Below are 7,977 nucleotides of genomic sequence, written 5' to 3'. Positions count from 1 at the left end.
AAGTTAAATGTGCATGCTATTTATTTTTGAGCCCATGATATGAATGTTTTTGTGGTATATTTGACGTTCCTCGTAACATAATGTCTTCGTAGCATGATATCTTTGTGGTATATTGATGTCCTTGCAGCATGATATCTTTATGGCATGATATCTTTGTAGTATATATATTGGTGATTTTCCTATTATCATGTGGCCTTGAATATGATATTTGACTGAATATGTTAGTTAAAATAAAATTGTATTGCTTCTATTATTTTATTGAGAACTTATTCACTCTCTTATAGTCAATAAAATTATCAACTCCCACACCCCCATTAAATTGCTACTTATTGAACACGTGGCAGCTCACCACTTCATTTTAAATATTTTTCAGAGTTGTAGAATTAAATTCATTCCTTTGAAGTAATAGCGTTTGATCCAAAGATTTCAGAGTGGACTTGGTTTAGTCACTTGAGGTTGGAAGTTTTGGAGATTAATGGTTTTGTTGCTTGAAGATGGTTTTGGTTGTAAAGAAAGTTTTCTTTTATTCATATTTTAGTTATTTTACAATTTTTGTTAGAGCTGTATCTGCATTGTACGTAATTATTTAGAATTTAGTGGCTCTAGCTGAACTTTTGAATGTATTTTTGAGGATGATTGTATTATATTTATGAATAGTTTGAATACTGTATTGGATAAATGTATGTAAACAGAGAGAAATTAAAGTTTTGAAAATAACAGCTCTATCCGTTTATAGCTTTGGATTGGAGCGTTACAGTAGCAGTTGCGCCTTCAAAGAACTTTTTAAGTTTTGGTAATGATATTATTGAACTTACATAGCTACAAAAAAACTATACATTTCAATAAGAAGTATAAAAAGATCAGGGTGAAAGAGATTTCCGCTTGATATAAAAAGAATTAAGTACTACTACTTGCGATTTGTATTGGTTTTAATCGACTTGATCAATTGTAATATTAATTAATCCTGATTTAAATATATATATATGGCTTAAGCTTTCATATATGGATCATTGCAAATGCATGATAATATCAGAACCGTGCGTTCAATAATCTACACTGAAATGACAAGTCGTCAGGGAATTATTAATATTAGAAATTAAGTACCGTATATAACCAGTAGTATTATTATTGATATATATGTTGATAGCAAAGCAATACACGTGGAATTGAAGATGTCAATTTCCTAAAACTAGGACTTGGAACAAGGAGGCATATATTTAGGATCGAGGTGGGCGGATGCTTGTTGCGTTGGTGTCCCCATTCTTCACTATAAGCACAGTATTCATACCCCAGCTAGCGTGCCTTTCCAAATGACAGTGCATAAACCACACTCCTGAAAAAACACCATCCACATGATTAGCCACCACTCCTCTCTTTCTTGTCAATCTGTGCATATATAATAAAAATCTGAAATAATCCTGCAGTACTCGATTACTTGTATTGATGTGCTAAATTAAGCAAGTTTGGGCTATATATATATATAATAGAAGAATGCTACATATCATCTCATGTACACCATACATTTTATATATTAAAATATTTTTTTTATTTTTTATTTCATTTTATTCTTATTAAACTAATTGAATTATTCTATTTATCATCCATACACTACATATTTATTATAGAAAAAATGAAAAAAAAAATTAAATAAGTGTGGTGTGTGAAGTGTAAGGATGACAAGAAGAATTTTCCTATATAATATATTGGAAGAAAAATATGCAACCGATCATTGAAGAGAGAACATAATATTGTACCGGGATTATTAGCAATGAATCTGATTGCAAGCCATCCGTTCTTAGGAACTCCAATGGTGTTAACTTCTGGTGGATCAACCAAATTATAAGACTTAGGAGATGTCTTATTGTTGAAATTCCCCGAACCAATCCCGACCACATAGAAGCTAAAACCATGCAGGTGCATTGGATGATTCTCAGCTGCCCCAATATTAGTCCCTTGAAACACTATCTCAACAGAATCATTATAATTTATTGTTAAGACCTTCGTTCCTAGGCTTGGATAAATTGTATTGTTCCCCACATCTCCCGTGAAGTTGAAATAATACGGCGGCTGCTTTGGGAAATTGTTGGTATAAACCTTAGGCAGGTTCCTGCAAGTAAAAGGTTATGGATACCAAGTAAAATCGATTATCGTTTTACAATATCATTTCTTTTTATCAACAGATGAAGTAGCTAGTGTTGGGGAGATCAGAAGCCAATACCTGTAATATGCTTGGAGGATATCGATTTTTGGGGTCTGAAAACTTATATTATTCAAGCTTGCAGATAGCCGATTACCATCCGGTCCATCACACGATTTATTAGGGCAGTACAACTGATTTACAGAAACAGTGATAAAGATACTTTTGGTGATTGTTTTAGGCACTTTGACAGGGTGCTCTTCGCTTGCTAAGCTCCTCAAGAGCTTTGTAAAGTTTTCTGCAGCCGCTTTGTCATTGTAACTAGGAAGTGTTGGGAAGCTGGGAGATGAAGGGGCGGTGTACTTGCCTCCGTACTGGAGAATTGCCGTGGCAGTAGTGTTGTCATAGGGAGCATTGGTGTCGGCAAAAGGCGTCGTAACGATGTAATAGTGACTGAGAGCCTGGTTGGCAGTAACCAAAACGTCCATGGTTTGTCCTGGAGTTATCATTATGTATTTTGTGGGTATGGGTTTGATGTATGCACCATCCGTTCCTACAACTGTGAGGCTGTGGTTTGCGATTCCGAAGAACTGTTCTTCGTTCATCACGGCGTTGATTATACGTAGAAGATAGGTCTTTCCGTAGTTAACCAGTAGACGGTACGTACTTCCTGCAACATATAAAATAAAGCAATGACGATGATCATTGGCCGGCTGATTAATTGATTTTATGAAGAGGAGAAAAATATTCTTGGAAAATATTAGGGAAAATGATTTAATATATTACGGTACGTGGCTCGATCTACAGCTACCGTGTTTTATTATTATTATTATTATTTTTACTACTTTTAAATATATTTTAAAAAAATTAAAATATTATTAAAAACTACTCACTTAATAATTAATAAAAAATAATAATAATAAAATAAAAAGTTCCAACGAGGTAGCCCAATAATGGAACTACGTACCGTCGGAAAGAGTAGCATTTTCCATATATTAATTGGACTTCACTATGAAAATTTGTTGTTGGGTTCTGGCCTATATATAACATTGGGTTCCCATTAAATTACTATCTGAATGGATGCAATATTAAAGTCCTTGAAGAAATCTACCTAAAACAATTTCCAAGAAAATTGTTACTTAATTATCATTATTTGATCACTTGTCAATTTAATTAAATACAATAACCAAAATATTTCATATTTTATTAATTATTTATTTCATTTCAATTGACTCTTTAACCTATTTAATTATCAAAAATTCTATACACTATACTACCATCTCATTTGAATTCCATTAAATAAGATGTGACACATTTATCATAATTAAAAAATTATTTATTGCATGCTTATTCATCATTAAATAATAATAAATATGATATATCATATATGATATATCATATATAATGAAATGCAAATAAGATAAAAGTGTATAGCATTGCCCATTAATTATTAGACAATAGACATCAATCAATGGCTGCCAAATATTGCAATTTTTCAATTCTCCGAAAATAGATACTCCCTTTCTGAACAAGTCTAACCTTTCCAACTTCCATTAAGTCAGAGGGAATTAATAAGCTACGCGTTTTCCAACTGGCTGCTGCACTTTTTCCAAATGGGTTTCGTGCTTAATTCTACTTCTTTTTCCCAACTGTACATGTGATATTTCCTTTCAAATGATGCATGATATCTACCCAATGAAGCATATAGTTTCTAGGGAAATGCTTTGTGTTCGGAAGATTCCTATATATTGACAATGGGTCGGCCGATACAATAGTTTTTTAACTTAGTTATTAAGTAAGTATTTTTGAATAATATTGTGATTTTTTAAAAATATTTAAAAATATAAAAAAGATATATGAAAAAAAAAATAGAGTATTTAGCCTTCTCGATCGGAGAATTTATGGTGCTAGCTAGGGTGTAGCACGACTCTTTTTTTCTAAACACGTGCTTTTTGCCTCTCTCTATATATGATCCCTATTCATTCTTTACTTTACTATCTATATCATATAACTTTTTATACCTTTGGAACAATTATACAGGTCTCCAGGTTGGCCGTTAATAGTGAAGGCATCTGAAATGTTTGGATCGCCACCAGTTGCAAGGGCCTCGTCAATTATGGCCATCACATCCCCTTTATACCATTCCCCTAATTATCAAAACAGTAAAAGACAAAGATTAAGATTTCTTTCTCTTTTTTTCTTTTAAAAAAAGAAAAAAAAAAAGAAAGAGAGAGAATAGATTAAATGTGTATGTGTAAATATGGAAGTGTCTTGTTCTTCAATGAGTAAGGCTAGATATAGTTGTAGAGTGCATAAGCGTTGTACAATCTTTTTTAAAAAGAGTATAGTTTACTATTAAAAAAGTAATTAATTTTTTATGTAATTTCTGTATTTATTCACTTTTTTCAAAAGAATTGTACGGCACTTATACACTTTACTACTACAAATATAACTCATCATGATACTTGATAAATGCAGTATAAAAGGAAGAAAAAATAAAATAAAATAAAGGGCATATATACCAAGAACAATAGTCTCTTCTGCATAAGGCTGAGGAAATGGGTAAGTGGTTTTAGGAGCTGGTAAAATAATGATGGCACCATGTACAGTAGCACGTGACCAATCACTATGAGCATGCCACCAAAGAGTTCCTTCCTCATCTGAAAATATGATCTGTTGAGTGAAGCTTGTATTAGGTGGAATGGGGCATTGCGTGATGTTCTCAGGTCCATCTGACCAGGGATTCCTTGGTTGCTTGACCCCATGCCTGTAATCACCAAACTCCTCTTTAATTATTTAAGCTTCCAGAAATTAAGCTCTATTGCATATTGTGTTCTCATTATTGAAGGGAAATCAGAAATTATATACACTATACTACCATTCTACTTTCATCTTATTAAGTAATACCTGACACATATATATAATATACATGGAATTATGACTCTTTTAAGATACTTAGTCAAACAGCCATGATGATCCTCATGTTGCTGCAAACTTTAGTCTAAGTGGAGCTTTTAATCTAAGACAAAGATCAACATGAACAGTTAATAATATTGTTTATGTTAATGAGGCAGAGAAAGAGAGAGATTACCAGTGGATGGTGACGCCATATTTCCCTTGATTATGTACATTAACATAAACAGTATCCCCTTTGTGAACGCGAATGGTTGGCCCTGGAAAACTGCCGTTCACAGTTAACATGCTCTTCGTGCTACACAACCGCGTGAACTTTGTCTCCTTCAGCTGTCATGATCATGCACAACAGCCCACACGGGCAACGATATCAAAGTATATAAATGCGACACAGCTAGAATTGATACAGAATTTCGTCAGAAAACTCTCTCTAATTAAACCCTAACTAATTAAGTGCGTGCCACTTAAATTGTTTTGAGCATTATTCGGAGTTTAACTAGAAAGCACAAGAAATATCTCAATGTTTTTCACTATCCTGACCAGCCTCAACCCTGGAAAAATCCAACATGCTAGTTCGACCATGCATGATAAAACAGAAATCACACAAGCACACACACATACATATAATATATATGAATAATGGAAACTTACGACGAAGTCATAGTAGTGGACGTTTGCGTTGGCCATGCAACGAAGCATGCCGTTGAGAAAGAATATAATCCCTAGAAACCAAAAGATCGAACCCATTTTACTATTATCCCAGTATCAAGCTCAAAGTGATATTTCTTCTGTGATATTCTTCCTGTGTTTAAAGAAGTATTTATAGTGCATCCTGTGTGCACAAAGTTGGGTTTTATAGCAAGGACACACTCAATTACATCCATAATTTCAAACACAATGTGTACTTAAAGAAAAAAAATATGTAAAAAGATTTTTTATGTTTCAAAATAATACGCGTGAGAACTGATCGAGAACGTACAATTTGATCCATACATATAGTCATCATGTATGCCTGCCTCGTCATTTTCAAATGTACCGACCGCGACATCTTGCGTGTGGGACTCGCCTAGCTTCTCCTATATATTGGATCAATAGCTACTAGTTCCTTGGTGGGTAAGGTAATAATTATTTTATGTATATATCATGCTGATGACGTTCGAATTATGCAGTCAAGTATCAACTTCCATTAATTATTTCCCGTAATTGAGTAAGAATTCGTATAAATTATTTTACATAAATCTTACAAACTGAGTTTCAAACCAATATAATAAAATATTATTTTGATTTTTACTTTTATTTTAAGCTTTGGACATTGGTGACAAAAAAATTTGTAAAATCCAGACAGTACCAGGTACCGCTAACATTCCTAACTACTTCGTAAATAATAACAAACCAAAGACATGAAGATTTCATGCTTCCAGCTAATTGGACCGCAAAAGAGCCAAATGTATACGCAACCACGCACTTCTGATGGAGAAATTTCTAAGATCAAGTGCTTTCACGTTACCTTAAAACAATAAGCAGCCTATGATATATCATCTTTTTGTTTTTTAGTCAACAAACTTTAAGAAAGTAAATGAAGCTTCGTCTGGAATGCATATCGTACTATAAAGTGTAATTAATGATTTTGATTTAGCTAATGATTCCGCGTCGAAAAATAGGACCTAATTGAAGTCGTTGGAGTTTAGTTCTCTTTGCTTGGAGCATTGTCGTTAAGGCCGCCATGCCGAGCTGGCCGCCATGCCGAGCTTTGGGGAACATCAAGAATGTGTAACAACCACGATAGACCCCCGCATGTTGACTATAGCATACATGGCTGCTAGCTGTTGTCACATATATAATTAAGAAAGTGCCTGCTTCCCCAGAAGATTCATCCCTAGTTTTGATTATAATACTACGTGTGGTATTGATGCAGATCGAAGTTGAGGTATGAAAAAAAGGCCAGGATCAAATCATACCATATTTTCAACACGTACAATGTGAATCTCGGAAAAGAAAGCAAAACAAGCAAGAGAATTTATGGGGCCAAGAACTCTGACTATAAAGTATAACCAATTACTTGTTTTTTTTTTTAAAAAAACAAAAGAAAACAAAAACAATTTTCTTAAAATTGATATAGAGAGATGCTATCTATGTTCTTTTTTGGCTTCTCAATAAGAAAAAAGAGAATGATGATTGTATATCCATGCAATCTCTTTCAGGGAAAAGTAAAATTTTCAACCTAAACTATATGCATGAATGAGCTAGCTAATTGGAACAAAACAATATTACGACAGCTTTAAAATTAATTTATGTGGAAAGATTAATTAAGAGTTGGGAGTTCGATCTTAATTATATATCGATCGGCCTTTTCATCAATTACGAGTCAAACTCAGAGAAAATATCCTCCCAATTAGTGGAGTGTTACCTAAAAGTGTTTTACAGAAAAGTTTTAGGGCCACATACGTCAAACTACTGCATGGAGGCCATCGAAGAGATAAAATCTGTGGGTTATATAAGTTCCCAAAAGAAAACTGCTTTTGGAACGAATCCAATACCTCATAAAAATCAGTAAAGAAAAACTCTATTAATTTATAAGTTAGTGTGGATTGGATAACGCGCGCCTAATAAAATGTTTTTATAGCATAATTTAATTTAAAAGAATTTAATTTAAAAGATAAGTTATAAAATTTAAATTTTATAAATCATATCTTACCATTTAAGTAACATGAATGATGTGCTGATCTACGCACCAACTTGAGTATAGTGAACATCCCATCAGTAAATGATCATGAACCATATATATATATATATATACAGAATTTAGGATGATCATCTGAATCAAATTCCTAACAAAATGGGGGAAAACTACCGAGATTATGGAATATTCAAGGTGGTAAGTGGAAAAAACATGATAAAGATCGAGAGGACTGTTAACTGGCCAGGGA

The 7,977-nt window shown here is 33.2% G+C and overlaps 1 pseudogene; it reads right to left on the bottom strand.

Moving 5' to 3' along the window:
- Positions 1–1,052: 1,052 nt before the first annotated feature.
- On the bottom strand, positions 1,053–7,124 carry LOC122297623 (annotated as a pseudogene).
- Between the last annotated feature and the right edge of the window lie 853 nt (positions 7,125–7,977).

This window comes from Carya illinoinensis, chromosome 15, assembly GCF_018687715.1.
Source record: "Carya illinoinensis cultivar Pawnee chromosome 15, C.illinoinensisPawnee_v1, whole genome shotgun sequence".
Classification (NCBI taxonomy): domain Eukaryota; kingdom Viridiplantae; phylum Streptophyta; class Magnoliopsida; order Fagales; family Juglandaceae; genus Carya; species Carya illinoinensis.
Note: the sequence above shows the minus strand (reverse complement) of the source record. Positions and strands in the feature narration are given on the sequence as shown.